We start from the raw sequence: 19407 nt of genomic DNA, 5'->3' as shown, positions 1-19407 counted from the left end.
AATGCACTATGCCATTTTTAGAGTGTCAAAAACATCTTCCTTCATATATTTGAACCGAACTGCATTATTTTTGACAAAACAGTAATACCTTTTTTCATCAACAAATTCTCCGGTCATATATTTGAACCGAACTCTATTCTTTTCGACAAAACAACAATGTTCCTTCATAAAAAGTTAAAGTTACGTAACTTACACTAAACAATAAAAATTTTAAATTTACAAAACTTGTTTTTAAAAATCAAAATTAAACAAAAACAGAAAATGCTCCTCTCTTTTCATAAACAAATACGTGAAATTGATATAATAGCTTAAACCAGGCACGTCAACCAAACACACGTGCCAACGGAACCTGGTGAATTAATGTTGCTGAGGCAGCAGATAAGATTAAGCCACCAAACCCTAATACCAGACAGAGGTATTGAAGCCAACAGTTTTTCAAAACCGCCGTCCGCTTATTCTATAAAACTGAGGCAAACACTCCTCAGTTGGTGTGTGTACGAATCTGCCCACCTCTCTCTTTCTCTTATTTCTTATAAGATTTTCAGTTGGGAATGGTTTTGGTTTACGGGGCTTTGTGCGAAGGCCAAGATGAAGAGGAAGATGATGCTAAAAGACCGAAGAATTTGACTTGTTGTCGCATTCATGATTTACCAGAGGTATATACACATGAATTACCCTTTGATTCAAGTTTCGTTTTCCTGGTCATAAGATATATTGCCGTTCTGTTTCGTCTTTAACCATTATATTTGATTTTATTTTGTAGAACTTGTCCCAATCGAGTGACCACCAGGTACGAGGAAACGCTGAAAAGAGAAGGCTGCTCAAGTAATTAACCCTTCATATACTGATCTTTTTTTTTTTATTATTTGTTTTTGTTTGGCATTGGCGAGACAACGACCGATGTGCTTTGGTTTGTTGGTAAATTGATCGATCTTCCATCGCTGCCAAATTTACTGAAAAGGGACAATGAAAAACAGATCTGGAAAACCTTAGTTTTGACATAATTTGAGTGCTAGGGTTTCCTTGTCATACGTCATTTAATCTGATAATTTTCTCAAGAGCATAGATTTTTGTGCCATTTCATAATTCTTCCATGTTCCAAAAAACCGGTTAGCAATTTCGGTTTACAGACTTGTTATTGTGTCCGATATCACAGCTTTTCAAAAGAATGATCCCAATTCATTGTTTTTCTACAGAGTGATAGCCAATGGTTATGATCTCTGGTCCAAAAAATTTCTTAAAAAAATTGTTTTCTTATACCTGAAAAGCTCCCTACCTAGGTTTCTTCCATCTTAAACCAGCCATGTTTTAATTCAGTTTATTATGTTCAATACCTGGTGAGTAAATTGAAACCCGATAAACAAGCCAGATTTTGGTTTTTTTTTGCCAGCTTTTAATCCTTCTTATTTATTAAAGATAATTTCTTTTTATTTGTTTTTCATGAGTGGAACAAGTAATATGTTTCAGTATTTTAAATTTTGTAAATGTGTTTTAATTCAGTTGATTATGCTCAATAACCCTGATAAACAAGCCAGATTTTGGTTTTTTTTGCCAGCTTTTAATCCTTCTTATTTATTAAAGATAATTTCTTTTTATTTGTTTTTCATGAGTGGAACAAGTAATGTGTTTCAGTATTTTAAATTTCATAAATGAATCGATCTGCGAAATTTCAAAAAAAAAAAAAAAAAAAAAAAAACCAAAAACAGATTTGACAAAGTTTTGATATGAACTTCTTGTGCTACGGATTCCTTATCACTGTTATGTGTCCTACATATATGCATGGTTACGAATTTCAGAGCATTAATAAAAATTATGTTTGCGATCAACATTTTCAAACCCTAAAACTATAACGTACTAACGTCCTCATTTCTGGTGCAGATGTTGCCTTCATCAAGACTTCCCTGTATATCCAAATCTTCAAATACAGGGAGGTAAGATAAAATCTTTTTCACTGAGTTGCCTAATTTCAGTGAAAACTTAGACAAAATGGTGGTCCTCACAGCATATTTCGTTGGAAGAAAGGAAAGTATGTGAGAAGAAGCACCACGAGGTGGCCCAGTGGTTGGGGACAAATTTCAGGCCCGTATTTCACACGGTACGTCCTGGATTCGATTCCTGGCTCTAATGAATTGCACGATGGTGGCTAGGAAAGGTTGAAATGCCTCTGTGAGTCTTCCCAAACCCTAGAAGGGTGGACTGCCATGGCGAAACCACCAGTAGACCCCTTTTTAAAAGAGAAAAAGAAAAAAAGTATGCGAGAAGAATATCATTTTGTTAATCACTTATCCTATCGCTAACTCCTTGACACTTCGGCAACCCATTTGTACCACGATACTTAATTTAGACATTTGTATGTACATTTCTGTTAAACTGAAAAACGTGTGTGTGTGCATATATATATAAACCCTTTATGTAAGCTTTACGTATTGTTACTTGGAATCTATTGTAAAAGCGTGAATGCACCAAAATTTTAGCATTTGATATTTCAAATCTCGAATTCACAAATGAATGACAACAAATTTGCATTTAACCGTAATATCCCCCAATGATATTACCTATCACCGATGCCATCCCAGAACCTATCACCAAGCTATTAAACACCAATTGCCTGAATCCTCTATTCCAAGGCCACGACTGGTCGAAATAGGATTCAGCCAAACCCCAAGGGGCGTGGCGTTCTACCCTAATGGCCTAGGCCACTTGGGTTGACCGATTAGAACCTCACTTCGGTGTAGCTTGGAAAGAGCTTGGTATCTTCGACACCATCAAACTCTCGACCATTGAGATTAACATGAACCAATATCTCTTGATGGTTGCTTTAAGTTTATTGTGTTCAGCCACTAACACCATGGTACTCCCTCTTAACCCTATGGGGTCGACTATATTGGATGTGACGACCATTCTCGGCACCTCCCCGTCTGGCCTTCTAATTGATACCGCCTTCTCTAGGTATTAATTTGACTTAGACTTGAAAACGGTCTTCGAGGAATATGCTTATGAGGTTCTGAAGGGAAAGGACCAAGAAGTGCCAAATGAAGAATACAAACTCCATAAGAATTTCTTCAATTATAGCACGCTCATCACCCACTTTACTGGTTAGGATAAAAGTGGCCTCAAGAAAGGAGAACATGAGGCCTTCTTGTTTTATTGGTACAATAAGTTCATCTTTTGTACCAAATCAAACAAGTGCCTCATCGAGAACATACCGTGTTTTATTGGTACAATAAGTTCATCTTTTGTACCAAATCAAACAAGTGCCTCACCGAGAACATACCGATTGCCAAAGCCAATCTCACACATTGCCTCGCCAAGGCCACGATCGAGAAAATCGATCCACACAAAAACGACCCACTCTGGGTCTTCCAGCTTTGGCTATAGGTTTATTTTACAACCTTATGGCCAGAATGCCTCGGCTTTGATTCTTCCGAAGTAATGGGTCCCCAATTAGCCTTTCAACCAACACCAACCCACCCGGCTGAATAAATATTTAGATACTTATTCGGCCTAGACGACCTTTTTTATGATGAATTCCTAATTTACCGTCAAATGAACTATCCCCCCTCTATCCATCTCCCAACATCAGCTTGGGGAGAAACAGAAGACGCCGCTCTTTGGCAAAATTGGGGATAATTTCTGTTAGCTCGTGACCTTCTATTTTGTTGTGATACACATCAAGCTAGCTGGGAAGTATACCATCCCCACTTCTTGGCTCGGCAGCTTGGTTACCTTCAGGGCTGCCCTTTGCCTTTGCCCAAGTTTCACTCACTTCTGAGCCGAGAACAACTTTCTGGCTCCTCAGAAAGGGAGTGCAATGAAGCAGAGAATTAACTCAAAGAACGGTGTGCTAAATTCATCTTCGACCATATGCCTCTAAAACTCACGGCATTAGTACTTTTGTTTACTGGTAGATCGCTTATATTAAGGACTTTGTTGGTATACCAGTCAAAGAAAGACTAAAGCAAATCTTCAGTGATCGGCCCAAAAAAGCTCATGTCTTGAAATCTAAGGAGGTGGCTCAAGGTATTTTTCAATTGTTTTTTTAGATATATTTTATACATTCGATTGATTTCCTTCGCAACTAATTTCTCAAAAGTTTTTTTAGTTGGCCATTCACTAAAACAGGCCGAAATGATTGCAATGGTCGCGGCCAAGAAAAAGCTCGCCTATCCCCCAAAGAAGGTCGTTGATGTCGCCGCTACCTCTCCTAAGATAACTTCAACCACCCGAACCCCAGGTGATGTTGCTGTTGCGCAGGCCATTACCATTTTGATCGTTCCTCACAAAATGGCCTCAATTATGCCAAGTTCAGTGGATACTATTGCTAGCCAACGATGACGGGTAAATGGCCTTTTCCCTTGATCGAGACAACTGTCAACATCGCACAACCCTCAAAACGAGTAAAGAAAAAGGCTAAGAAATGGACACATGAGATTTTTGTCATCTCAAGTGAAGACACACAAGCAACCATTCCTGAAACCACTCATCATTCTGCTGCTGCTAAGGTACCCATGGGGACCCTACCAGATTCCTCATTCCCGACTGTTAACCAAACAACCACTGTACAACCAATAGAAGAACTTACCGTCTTGGTTGAATAGTCAACACAAAACCCGACAGTCGAGGAACCTATAATTTAACCTCCGGTCGATCCTCAACTTGACACAGTTGTTGTCAGTCTAGAACCCGATGGCATTCCTGATGAGACAATGGTCGACTCGGCCTTGGCAACTCCCTTATCCAATCCAACAAACATTATTGCACAGTTCATTTTGGACGAAAAAGTATGGAAGCGCCCTAGCATTCATCTCATATATCTCAATTAACTTCACTAAAATTTCTAACTCTTGTTATTAAGATGACGACAACGAGCCGAGTCCTTTGGTGAGGCATCATCGATTGGCTGGGCAACCGAGTGCTACTCCCCTTCTCCTTGATAAAGGCAAAAATGTTGCATCTTTTATACCCAGTCTAGGCCAAGGCGATACCCACTTACTGGCCGAGGTGACTAGCTGTGTCGATCCTAAAGCAGCCGTTGAAGGGCCAACCGTCGAACCGATAGTTTCTGTAGAATAAGAAGCGACCGTAGAAACGCGAGTTCATCCTCAAGACTAAGATCTTGGCATCCCTGCCCAAGATGTCATCTTGGCCTTTGTAAGTCTCCTTTTATTTTGATTTTGACTTGTCTTAGAACGCTAAAACGAAGTAAAATCGTTAACTGTCAGGTGCCTAATCGTTCATTTCATCAAAAATTCTATGAGTCGAAGGGCGTTATCTATATTATGTGGCCGCCTCGGTGGCCATCAAACATATATAACTTCATCGGCCATATGAATGAAAAATATGTCTTAAACATTGGCATTGGCTATTAAGCTCTGTGGGTTCGACCAACAGCCCAGAAGATATGGCCAAAGTCATTTCTCGACAAGTCTAAAAACACTTTTCTTTTGTCATTCATTCTTTTAAATTTCCTCATCTAACCTTTCTGTTTGTATAGCCTTCATAGGAAATCGATCTTGACGCCTATCTCACCAGAACATTTGGGACGACCAACCCTTCTGTAGCCCCGACCGAGTCCAATGCTCTAACCAAACTACAAGAAACTCTATCTCTCTCAGCTTTGCAAGCTCTTTAGATGAAAGGTCTCGACTCTGTTGGAGAGTGTCTGAATAACCTTGCAACTGACGGTCTAGTAAGCAATAAAAGTGTTGTTCACTTAACAACTATCTTGGAGTGAACTCGGCTATACTTTGATATTTTTTAGAAGGTTCTTCAAGCTGACGAAGACTTGAAAGCTGCAACAGCTGCTCAGGAGGCTATCTTACCAAACCTAAAGGCCAATAAAGCAAAGAAAAAGAAGATGGCAGATCTCGACTGTTAAATTGCCAAGCTTCAATCCCAAAGATCTGCCATTGCTTCTGAGCTTGAGAAGGATTTTGAGGTAAACAAACCTCGGTTGGCAGAGTATGCGGCCAGCGCAAAGCGGATACAAGTGCTGAAGGCTAGCAAGAGGATTCGGCATGCCGAGATCATTATGGGCGAAGTAAAATGACTAGAGTTAAAAGCTACACCTGAAGCCTTTCTTCCCTTGACCCCATAGATTATGTTCCTAGTGCCAACTTGTGGACTGGTCGACTTTTTATGTATATACATATGTACTTTTTGCAGTCTTATTGAAATATCTTCTCATTCTTGCATCTCCCCAGTAATTGGATAATACTTCTTTAAGAACTTCCTATTGATTGGCAACTTGTATATTAAACCAGCTCGATCCTTGAGATGATAAGCCCTCTTGTCGAGAACCTTGTGAACGACAAACGGTCTTTCCTAATTCAGCGACCATTTTCCAAACCTAGGATCCTTGATCTCAACTGGTAACATCGCTGAATCCTGTTGAATAGTTTCGGTGCCAACCTCGATGGTTTTTTTGACAGAGATTCTGGTAGACCTTCCTTCATCGTTAAAACCTTGCAGAGTGATATAGCCGACCTATTTGTCATAATAAGGGGCTTGAGTCATGTTAGCCTCGAACGGCTGATTATCGGCCGGATGAACCACATCTGATTTGTCATCCTAAAAAATAAAGATCTGGTATAGCGAAGAAAGGGTACAACTAGTCTGGTAGATCTAGTCACGACCAAGCAATGCATTGTACTCGGTCTTTGAACCAACTATAAAAAAAAAACGGTCATATGATTTTGACTTGCGATATTTACTTCCAAAGGTAGTACTCCTTTAGTTTGAGACTTATCGCCAATAAAGCTGCTCATGGTTACGCCAGATGGAATGAGCTCATCTTTGGAGTGGCTCACGACCAAGCAATGCATTGTACTCGGTCTTTGAATCAACTATAAAAAAAAACAATCATATGATTTTGACTTGCGATATTTACTTCCAAAGGTAGTATTCCTTTAGTTTGAGACTTATCGCCAACAAAGCTACTCATGGTTACGCTAGATGGAATGAGCTCATCTTTGGAGTGGCGTAAATCATTCATTATGAACACGAGCATTATGTTAATCATTGCTTCGCAGTGAACGAAAATTTTGGATATCAGGTATCCTTCAATATGGATTGTTACATACAACGACTTCAGATGATAAAGGTTGACGGCCAAAGAATGGGGGAATAACTCGAGTAGGGCTACTTTGAGCTTGTCCTCCTTGATAATATGTTCGGCCTTTTATGTACATAAGCTTATAGATAAAACTTAGATATATACCATATATATAGTATTAGGCTATTAGCATGTAGTATAGATATTGTTTATATGATATCTATAATGTATGTAAACCATGTCTATATCCACAATGTTGTTGACATGGTAATAGATAGTTATCGATATGTTGGATATCTCATATATACTCAAAGAAGCATAGAATGGGAGAATAATTTCCGTAGTATATTCAACAACTAGGGTTACATCTTTATGATGATATGGTAATAGATAGCTATCGATATGTTGGATATCTCATTTATACAATGCCTCTCAAAATATGAACGTAAACTATTGCCTACAAACAAGGCTAATCAAAGACTCCCATTCCACACTTTCTGATGATGGTATCATAGCATCCTTGTAGTTGACACTTCCTAAGATTTCCTTCGATATGGATCCTAAGAGCCATGTCTTAACCAGATTGTCGCATCAATTCCATTGCTGCAATTCTTCAGGTTTATCTTCACTTAGCTTCTTGACCGTTCCATCAACAAGCCCTAGTTTGTTTTTGACCGTTAAGGCCATGGTCATGGAATGAACCTATGTGTAATTATCTTCCATCAACGGCTGCGACACAAGCATTGTTCAAAGTTGGTCCGAATGGTGGCGATAGAGTAAGTGATCAAGGCTTTCCCACTTCAGATCATGCCTAAAGAGGTTGGCTTGTTGTCTACATTGTCACCCATGGCTGCGTTTGCTAGGGTTTGTATTTGTGTTTTGCCTTTTATTTTCCTAGGGCAATTACTCTGGTACCATCATAAGAAACGTAGAATAAGAGAATGATTTCTGTAGGATATATTCATCAACTAGGGTTACATCTTTATACAATGATCTCTCACAATATGATCCTAAACTATTGCCTACAAACGAGGCTAATCAAAGACTAAACAAGGAAGTAAATAACTAAATATCAATTTACAATATTGACTAATTAATTTGAAATATTTAGTTATTTACTTCATTGTTTAGTCTCTAATTAGCCTTGTTTGTAGGCAGTAGTTTAGAATCATATTATGAGAGTCATTGTATAAAAATGTAACTCTAGTTGATGAATATACTACAGAAATTATTCTCCCATTCTATGCTTCTTATGATGGTAATAGAATGATTGATCTGGGAAAATAAAAAGCAAAATACAAAGACAAATACAAACCCTAGCAAACGCAGCCATATGTGACAACGTAGATGAAAATTCAACCTCTTCATGCATGACTTCACATCTAAAGTGGGAATGCCTTAATCACCGACTCTATCTCCACCATTCGGACCAACCTAGTCTAGTGTTGTGCTGCAGCCGCTGGTGGAGGACAATAACAGTACATGGATTCAATCCATGAGCATGGCCTTAATGGTCAAAAACAAATCAGGGCTTGTTGATGGAACGATCAAGAAGCCAAGTGAAAATAAACCTGAAGAATTGCAGCAATGGAATCTATGCAACAATCTGGTTAAGTTGTGGCTCTTAGGATCCATGTCAAAGGAAACCTTAGGGAGTGTCATCAACTGCAAGGATGCTCTGATACCATCATAAGAAGCGTAGAATGAGAGAATAATTTCCGTAGTATATTTATCAACTAGGGTTACATCTTTATACAATGACTCTCACAATATGATCCTAAACTATTGCCTACAAACAAGGCTAAAAGAGACTAAACAATGAAGTAAATAACTAAATATGATCAATTTCCAATATTGACTAATTAATTTGAGATTTTGTTTAAAAAAAAAATAATTTAGATATCTTCCTTAACATATACTTTCACGATATTGTTCACTCGCCACCACATGTTGCTATTGCCATAACCTTGCTCGCTGTCGCAAGCTGGAGGATCGACAAAGAACGAACTCAGATCGATTGATAATTGAACTTAGAACGAGTTAGAATGACTTTGATTTGGTGAGAGAGGAAAGTCGCACAAGGATCTCCCTACCAAGATTTCTCCCTTTCTTCTTTTTCTTGAAATTATGTAGAATTAATTCCAAACACCACCAAATGGCCATCGACCAATATTATTTTCCAAAAGAAGAATAATTTGCAATTGGAAAATTGATAGGTTATATATATATATGCCTAACTGGATCATTTGAAAAACAATAAGAGAGACTGGGAGAGGATTTGTGGGTAGTAGAGAGACTGGATCATCTGAGATTTTTATTTTGTTGCTTCTATTTCCTCATTGAATAAAAATTTCTTGCACAAGTGTTCCAGTATTGAATATTTACTTCTTAGATATGTTTGTTTCTCTTGAAATAAAGTTTTCTTGGCAGTGGAATTAGATATCTGTGACAGTACGGAAATTATCATTCGGGGAGATTACGGTTAAATGCAAAATCGTTGGCATTCATTTTTGAATTCGAGATATGATATCAAAATATCAAAGCTAAAATTTTGGAGCATTCATGCTTTACAATAGAATCTAAGTAACAATATATATGTAGAGCTACATAAAGAGTTTACATTTTTCAATTTTAACCGAAATGTACATACAAATGTCTAACTCAAGTATCGTGGTACAAATGGGTTGCCAAAGCGTCAAGAAGGAGTTAGTGATAGGATAAGTGATAAACAAAATGATCTTCTTCCCGCATATTTTTGTTTCTTCCAACGAAGTATGCTGTGAGGACCACCATTTTGTCTATAAGTTTTCACTGAAATTAGGCAACTCAGTGAAAAAGGTTTTATCTTTCCTCCCTGTACTTGAAGATTTGGATATACAGGGAAATCTTGATCAAGGCAACGTCTGCACCAGAACTGAGGACGTTAGTAATGTTGATGACAAACATAACTTTTTATTACCGCTCTGAAACTCGTAACCATATAGAACACATAACAGTGATAAGGAATCCCTAGCACACAAGAAGTTCACATCAAAACTGTCATATCTGTTTTTCTTTTTTTGAGAAATTTGGCGGATCAATTCATTTAAGAAATTTAAAAAACTGAAACACATTACTCGTTCCACTCATGGATAACAAATAAAAAGAAAGAAACTTTAACAAAAAACTCTCCGTACTGTTCGAAAACCACATTTTTAATAAATAAGAAGGATTAAAAGCTGGCAAAAAAATCAAAAGCTGACTCCAAAAGCTGGCTTGTTTATCAGGTTTCAATTTACTCACCAGGTCTTGAACATAATAAACTGAATTAAAAGCTGGCTTGTTTAAGATGGAAGAAACCTAGGTAGGGAGCTTTTCAGGTATAAAGAAAACAATTATTGGGCCAGAGATCATAGCCGTTGGCTATCACTCAGGGTAGAAAAACAATGAATTGGGATCATTCTTTTGGAAAGCTGTGATATCGGACACAATATCAAATCTATAAACCGAAATTGCTCATAGGTTTTTTGGAACATATCAAAACTAAAGGGCACAAAGACCTATGCTCTTTAGGAAATTATCAGATGAAATGACGTATGACAAGAAAACCCCAGCACACAAATTATGTCAAAACCAAGGTGTTCCAGATCCGTTTTTCGTTTTTTTTTCTTTTCAATAAATTTGGCAGCGATGGAAGATCGATCAATTTACCAAGTAACAAACCAAAACACAACGGCCGCTGTCTCGCCAATGCCAAACAAAAACAAATAAAAAATAAAATAGATCGGTATATGAAGGGTTAATTACTTGAGCAGCCTTTTCTTTTCAGCGTTTCCTCGTACCTGGTGGTCACTCGTAAGCCAAAACCATTCCCTCCATACATTGAATTGAAATTCTAATAAGAAATAAGAGAAAGAGAAAGGTGGGCAGATTCGTACACACATCAACTGAGCAGTGTTTGCCTCAGTTTTATAGAATAAGCGGACGGCGGTTTTGAAAAACTATTGGCGTCAATACCTCTGTCTGGTATTAGGGTTTGGTGGCTTAATCTTATCTGCTGCCTCAGCAACGTTAATTCACAAGGTTTCGTCTGGCACGTGTGTTTAGTTGATCTGCCTGATTTAAGCTATTATATCAATTTCACGTATTTGTTTAAGAAAAGAGAGGACCATTTTCTGTTTTTGTTTAATTTTGATTTTTTAAAAACAAGTTTTGTGAATTTAAAATTTTAATTATTTAGTGTAAGTTACGTAATTTTAACATTTTATGAAAGAGCATTGTTGTTTTGTTGAAAATAATAGAGTTCGGTTCAAATATATGAAGGGAGAACTTGTTGATAAAAAGATCATCGTTGTTTTGTTGAAAATAATACTGTTTGGTTCAAACATATAAAGGAAGATGTTTTTGGCACTCTAAAAATGTCATAGTGCATTTTTTCTTAATGATAACAAAAGGGAACAAATATACATGTGAAGAAAATGTGTGATGACTTTTTAATGTGCCAATAACAATTCTCTTAATAAATAAATGAAGATGGAAACTGGCCGATGACTTCGAGATGGAGCAAGATCAGCTTCTAGTTATGGTACGTGAATGTTTTAGGGTTTAGGGAAAGTAGATCGGTTTTGTATTACCATTCTATTTGAATTAACAAAAACAATCCTTCTACAAATGGATGATCAAACATTCATGATTTCAATGCAAGTGAATCGAATTTCGAAATCTGATTTAATGTCCTAGGGTTTAGGAAAAATAGACCGGTTTTGTATCACCATTCTATTTCAATTACCAAAAACAATCTTTCCTTAACAAGGATGACCAAACATTCATGATCTCAATGCGAGTGAATCGAAATTCAAAATCTAACTTTACTATCCTTCCATAGGTACTAATTAATCGACAAAGAAAGTTCTCCATAATTTTTTCGTGATTTTTTCTGTAACTCTGTTTGGGCCCAAAATAACACTTTGGACCGAACCGAAAATTGTTCTCGGTTCAATAAGGAATATCGGGAATATTCTTTACCATGGGCTGAGCCTAGTAAAGTTCGGTTGAGTCCTATCAGGAAATGGTTCTATATGGATAAGGGTGAAGTGGTCAAATCCTAGTACAATAAGGATTCTTTAGAAGCTAAAGATGCTTCGAATCAGAAAAAGATGCTGAAAGACAAGATTTGAATTTGGGTGATTGGAGAGCTTGGTTCAAAATCCTATTGGGGGTTAGGATTGGTCAAGACTTGATTAGATTAGGTTAAGGAATTCTAGTTCGAGTGAAATTCTAACTTGGTCATTAGGGAGATTGCTACTATAAATAGAGAAGGGAGTCCATCATTCAAAACCCCCTCCAAATCAACACACAATTGCCTTGCACAAACAACCTATCAAAGACCTCGAGATTTTTATTTTCCTTTTTCTTGCCAACACACCTTTAGTTTAGATAAACAACATTGTGGAGGCAACCGGCAACATCTTCAGTTTGGATAAACAACACTGGAGCCATAGAATCAGTCGATGAACACCTTCAGTTTGGATAAACAGCACTGCTTCAAGACTGATTGGTTAGCTATCTAAGTCTTGCCAACAAGGATTTTCAAGTCCTTGTTGGAAGAGGTCATCTCATTAGCTCTCTCGGCAAAGTGAGGTGTTATCAGGTTACTGCATTTGGCACACTGAAAGCCGAATTTGATATTGAACTTCGCAGAACTAGCAGCCTTGTCTTCAGGCTCTAGAACCCAAAGGCCGAGACATGTTCCTTCCTCCGTCGCAATCGAGAGATTAAGAAGTTAGCAGTGTGCCTAACGCCACATCAACATTCATTTACTCTCCAGTCGAGCTCAGTCGATGAGTTGGCACACCCTGCATTCAATCGAGTGACATAGTTAGCTTATTATTTACTCAGCTTGCGGTCTACATAGGCTAAGTTGTTTTTAGGGTCAGCATTTTGGCACGCCCATTGGGAATCAATGCTAAAGCTACGAAGTTCATGACCATTGAAACACGATCAATCAAGAAGAAAACAATTATAGGTAAATCAACTGCCAGTTTAGCACTTATAGTTCAAAGTCTAGTCTAAGGCAATGTGTCGCAGACACATGATATCCCTGTTGCCATGACACCTGAAACCACATCACAGTCCGCTGATAAACGGACATTAATCTTAGCGAACAGAACCATAATGTCGTGGTCTTCACCCAAACCACCAGGGTGGCAAAATATGGTTTTATTGAAGGCTTGGTAGATGATTGTGACAACAAAGACGATGAGACCTCTGGTGCACCATCTAAATCTTTCTTTCGATGACGGTTGGAAGAATAATCTTGGCAATTTGAGCAAGTTTTTAGTTGAAAGGTGAAAAACCTACATGACAAGGTGCTTGAGAGCAACTCGGTGACTAATAAGTTCCTTGAAATTCTAGTTAACAAAGCTCATGAGAATGGGCCCATCGATCAGCCCAGACATAATCTCTTTTTAAAGAAGAATACTCCTTTGGGAGGGGAAACGCCGTCGCCAGTGTAAGCCAAGATAAAACTCAATTACCAGGTAATCGATCTCGAGAGACCATACAATGAGCCAAGCACCAGTTCGGCCAAATTTGGCCGAACAACATAAACGACATCTATTGATATGGGTGAAGTCCATAGAATGATCGATTCGGCTTTGACAAAAGGGTCAAAATTCTCAAAGTTTATCCATCCATATCCGACCTTTGTTGAAAGGTTTGAGTATCCCTGAGGTTTCAAGATTCTAAATTTTAGTCTCTTCACTCAGGAATCATCCTTGTCTTCATTGGAACATGTGGCCAGATTCATTGCCCAATGTGGAGATGCCAATAGCTATTTCCATAAACTACGATTGTTTAACTTCTTTTAACGGGCACGTTGTTTGCGTGGTACATCAACCTTCCACTGAATTCTATTCAGAATTGGGAAGAAATGGTCAAGAAATTTCACGAGCAATTCTATCGACCCATAATAGAAGTGTCGGCGTCTTGTTTGGCTAAAATAGCCTAGTCGTTTGATAAGTCACCAATGGAATTTCTTACCAGGTTCAAATCGGCCAGGAATTGGTGTAGGGTACCCCTCCATGAAGTCAAATTTGTTAGGCTCGCTCAAAATGGTTTGGATGTGGAATACAATAAGAAATTTTGGGAGCAAATTTTTGAGATATGTATGAGTTGGCACAGCACGTCGAGCAATATGATTATTTGCTCAAAGAAGAAAAGATCTTGAAAGCTCTAACCCGTGGGACAATTTCCAAGAATCCAACGGTGAGCTACATATTAGCTTGGAGTGACGAATCCCAATATGTCAATATAAACGCAGTTGAGATAGTAATTGACAAACCTTATGTATGCAAGGCACTGGCTCATGCTAGTTTCAAAGACGTCAAAATATGCTCGGCCTCTGTTGAAGCAACTGTCAAGACATCAAAGGTATACACTTTTGACATCACCAAGACTAACGTTATCTTCGACCAGTTACTACTTGTAAAGATTATCAAGCTTCGGCCAAGGCACGACATTTCTACAACAATTATCCTTTGATCATTTTTCCACCAACAATGTATAGAGTTGTGCTTTAGGGTTTCATTTTCCTTCTTTATTAGACATATTTTCATTCTATTTCTTCTTTAACAATTAGATTTGAGTTTGTTTTATAGAATTCTTGCCGATCGAATAGTATATGTGGGCAAAAAAGAGTATGACACTAAGGTTGCTCAGGTAGTCCTTCGTATTCATCAAATCTATTTCTTTTTTATTTCTTTGGCAAGAGCGGACAAACGATGTGTTTTAATTTCCTGAATTTAGCAAATCCATCGATCTTCCATTGCCTACTAAAATGTACTGGAAAAAAAAAAAAGAAAAAAAACCAATCTGGAACATCATTAGTTTTAATATAAGTTTTATCTTCTAGGGGATCCTTAATCACTGTCATACGTAATATATGGGGCAAATAATAATCTTTTCAACTTTTCTGCAGTTAATTTTCCATTGTATATCTCGGTACCTCTTCTTAAATATTCTTCCCAGGTTTCAAATAACCTATCGTCAAATTTTATCAGGCTTCGATTGTTGAGTTCCCTTTGAGCTCATTTGGTATTCTCCTATATCAGCGATGTTTAATAATCCCAATTCAATGTTTTTCTTACCCTGATTGATAGTCAATGGAAATAATCCAACTTTTAATTTAGTTGCCTTTAATATCTGGTGAGTAAATGGAAATTGGAAAACTTATCAAGCTTCCTTTGCCCTAGTAGTACAATTGACCAAGTTACGGGTGAATGCAACTATACTTTATGGTGATGGATTAGTTATATTCTTGTTTAGGTACTATGAATTTATAGATACTGCTTCATACTTTTTCTTGGTGGCTAGTTCGATGACAGATTTTTTGAAACCTAACAACTTGGAATAAAAACGTTTTTAAAAGAGTTTTTACATAAATTTGTTGTGCTAGGGTTTCCTTATCGCATATATGGATCTGATAATTTCTCAAGAACATATTCTGTAGTTTATTATATGTAGTGGTGCCCTTAATTTGTAAGTCTTTCCCATGTCTAAATGTTGGTCATAATCTCAATGGAGTCCCTTTGAGGGGATCATCCTCGGTAGATTAATTTGGTAATTTATGTGTCTCCGATACTAGTGCTTTCCAAAAGAATGATACTAGTTCATTGTATTATTCCCTTAAGCAGTAGATGGCCATCATCATCTCTGACCCAAAAACTGTTTTCTTGTACCTGCAAAGATAGCTGGCTAGGTTTCTTCCTTCTCACTGCAAGCCAGCTATTAATTACTTTCTCTTTACTGGCGTCATGATCTGGTGAGTAAATGGAAATGTGAGCTTCGTTTGCCAAGCTTACCTAGAAAATCAAAAATTTGTATGTACAAATATCCACACATGCGTCCGCACATAGATGAAACATTGTTAACCTGTTACTTGAGCACTCAGCTTTGCTCCATGGCTATGCGATTACTTTTCTTCCTCTCTAGGCACTATAAGTTCAATCTTGTTGTCAAACTGTTCTAGTATTGTCACTGCAATATAAAGTAACTAATTTCAAGTACTGGTAAATATAGAGTGACTACTTTAGGAGCTTGCGAACTACACATGAAAATACAAGACCAATTGAGAAGTGGATAAACATCTGACATGCAAGCTCATCAGAAAAGTTGCAAGTAATTATAGATTATGAGTAATATTCAATCATATGGCGTAGTATACTGTAAAGTTAGTTAAAACTTCGCGTACGTAGTTATAATGATTTATGTTTTTCTGTTTGGTTTACTTTTTTGTGAAAAATTTGCTAATAATTTGCAACTTAAGCTGATCTTTCTACAGTGGTGGTCGTCCCAAGAAGGGGAAGGAAACAGAGCAGATCTGGTCAGTCAGCTAGTGCTAGCAGAGAGTACTCACATTGGATCCTAGACAATGCTTTGATGTTTCTCTAATGTTTTAGGCTTGCATCTGCAACTCCCCTTTTCAGGGGCTGGAGGCCTCCGTAGCAGTCAATGGCTCCAGGACCTGCCACTGCCTACCTCGATCGCTAATCTTGCCAACAAGGCTACAACCAAACAATCAAATTGTTTTTAAACAATGCCTCGAACAATTTATTCTTCCTTCAAGTTTCATGGCTCTTCACTTGAATTCGGTCATAGTTAAAAGGATAAGAGTTTTTGTCATCGTCCGTATCTGCTATGGTGTGTGAGGCGGAGTGATATCCTGCTCTTAATTGCTTTTCTTTTCAATGGAACCGTTGACTTACCAGGATCATGTCAACCTTTTCAATGTATTTATTTGTAGATGACCCATAATTGTTGTATAATTGAAGTTAAAAAAACGTCTATGAAAGGCAGAATTATTCCCACAGAATACCGCATGCCGGTAAATAGGGATTATTTGGAAGTGCCTTTAAAATTTTGTTGAGTTTCAAAAATATTTTGGAAAGAAGTATCAGTAATGTGCTTCTTTCATTTTGGAATAAGCACCAGTCAAATGCTTCTTTCAAAAAGCACTTGATCAAGTGCTTTTTCAAGATTCACTTGTATTTTTAATAAGGATTGGTTCCAAAAACACTTTCATCAAGAGTGTTTTCAGTTTTTTTTAAAGCATTTCCAATTCCAATTCTTATTCATGGAAATGGCTTTTAACTTTGGATTCCTGGAAACTGAAAGTATAGAAGGAACGCATGTAACATTAGGAGAAGAGAAAATTATGGCAATGATCCCTCAACTTTAACCCAATTGGGGCTAAATTCGTCAAAACATGCAGCTTTGATCCTTTTCATCAACTCCTTCATAATTCTGTCAAAATGAGTCATGTTGGAATGACTATTGCTCAAATTGGACTAAAATTGAGGGACCATTGCTCCAATTGGATTAAAGTTGAGGGACCATTTCTCCAATTGGGTTAAAGTTGAGAAATCATTTCTCCAATTGGGTTAAAGTTAAGGGACTATTGCTACAATTTTTCTCATTTGATTTTCCATATGAACCCCTTGATTCAGCCTCACGTGCATGGCACGTGACTTATCTTGACAAAAGTTCTAACGGAGTTGACGAAAAGAACAATAGTCGCATGTTTTGATGAGTTAAGGGACCAATAGTCATGAATTTTTAGTTAAGAGATCATTGCTCAAATTGATTTAAAGTTGAGAAACTATTGCTACAATTTCCTCTTAAGAAAATTTTCATAAAATGCTAAAATACAGACCTAGATGCACACGTTTAGATCTCAAACTAGCGCATCCTACCAAATCACCTGATTGAAAAAAAGGAAATTTAACAAAAAAACTCCTGGTACTGTTCACTTTAACAAAAAAAACCACATTTTTACACTAAAAAGTATGGTACTATTCACTTTACTCTTTATGTTGTCCTTATCGTTAAAATTGAAAGTTTTTTAACCATTTTCATTAATTTTCCTTTGAAAAAAGAAACTAAAGACCGGTACTTTTTCTTATACAAACAATATTGAGGGATGACAAAGCAAATTCAAGAATTAGATAAAAAAAAAAAAAAAATTACCCATACAACTAACTGTTATGTTTGCATCTCAAACACTAGTGAAACACCCCGACCCAGAATGTCTACCTAGACTTCAAATCGAGTTATGATGGCTAACACCAGTAAGGTGACGAATCCATATAGTGTAATTATGTGAAAAATATGAGTAAATTTAAATCTAAAAGTGTCTAAATGTAAGAGTGCGTATATGAGCGGAAATGATCTCATTTCACTCGTGATATCAAAGTATAAGTAAAGTACAGTAAAGGTAGAATGAAAATTATACCATCAAAGGTAACTCCTAATTCGATTCCGCTTGCGCCTACGCATTCGTACCGCCGAGTACTTCGAGAATACGGTAGAATAATAACTTGTACGCATCACGAAATGATGGTCAACGAAAGTCAACAATCTCACCACTAGGTGCATTTTCGTCAATTCACACTTTTAAAATTAATGAAATTGTAAAAATAGGGATGGGTTGTTACTCTGGTGCATGTCATACATGGAGAAACATTTTCCAGTCACCGTAATTACAAGTTACAATAATGTCAAGGAATCTGTACAACAAATATCCCATGCAGATAGAAAATCAATTACAATGACAAAAAAACCTTGACGGTTTAAATCCCCCAAAGCCAGTTGTTGGTATGGATTTTAGACTGCTGATACCCCAAGAAGAAAAGCACAACAATCAGAGCAACCAAACGCAAGTGCTGCAGCTGCTTCTTCCAATATTCATCCTTGTTATAGCCAACTGATTTAGTACGGGCAATGGGTTCGACAACATGCAGTGCAGCGAGTACAAGTAGTATTAGGGCAAAGGCCACCAAACCCTCTCGCACTGTTCCAGGCTTATTGCAAATCGGCGATGAATATGTCGAGAATGCTACGCCCATACCGATGATTGTCCCGGGTAAAACGAGGCATGGCGGAAGATTGCAAACTCAAGTGCATGATCTGTAAACGCCCATAATGTTGGTCGAATTGAATGCTAAACGTAAGCAACCTTTGATCAACCAGTTTATACATCACCCGTTTTAAGGAAATTTTTCTTGTGTGCTTAAACACTGTTCATTACATCAAGTGTCCTAATACAAGTGAAGAAATTTTTTTTTTTAAATATTCAACTATTTGTATTATAAAACTAGGTATATTAGATCGTGTCGCGGACACATAAAAAAATCTCTCTGTTTTAGGCCCACCAATTCTTATTTAAAAGATATATAGGCCCAATTTTATTGTTTCATCGGCCTCGGCCTACAAATTTCGCCTGATCATTTCGGGACTGGCTACAGTACATGTGAGACAATAAATCGTTCGGGCAATAACTATTTTCGATTTTTAGCGTGCCAGTAACTAACCTCAAG

At 37.4% G+C, this 19407-nt stretch overlaps 1 long non-coding RNA gene across 1 annotated transcript; it reads right to left on the bottom strand.

The window, feature by feature from the left end:
* Nucleotides 1-9591: 9591 nt before the first annotated feature.
* Nucleotides 9592-10900, bottom strand: LOC125476896. The gene is made up of 2 exons (XR_007258129.1): nt 10841-10900; nt 9592-9957 (listed from the first exon to the last, which is right to left on the bottom strand). It is a non-coding gene; the product is annotated as an uncharacterized LOC125476896 (long non-coding RNA).
* Nucleotides 10901-19407: the final 8507 nt, after the last annotated feature.

The sequence above is a fragment of a genome, unplaced genomic scaffold (assembly GCF_019419815.1).
Source record: "Pyrus x bretschneideri cultivar Hongxiangsu unplaced genomic scaffold, Pyrus_bretschneideri_v1 Contig2, whole genome shotgun sequence".
Classification (NCBI taxonomy): Eukaryota; Viridiplantae; Streptophyta; class Magnoliopsida; order Rosales; family Rosaceae; genus Pyrus; species Pyrus x bretschneideri.
This window is presented reverse-complemented; position numbering and strand designations above follow the sequence as displayed.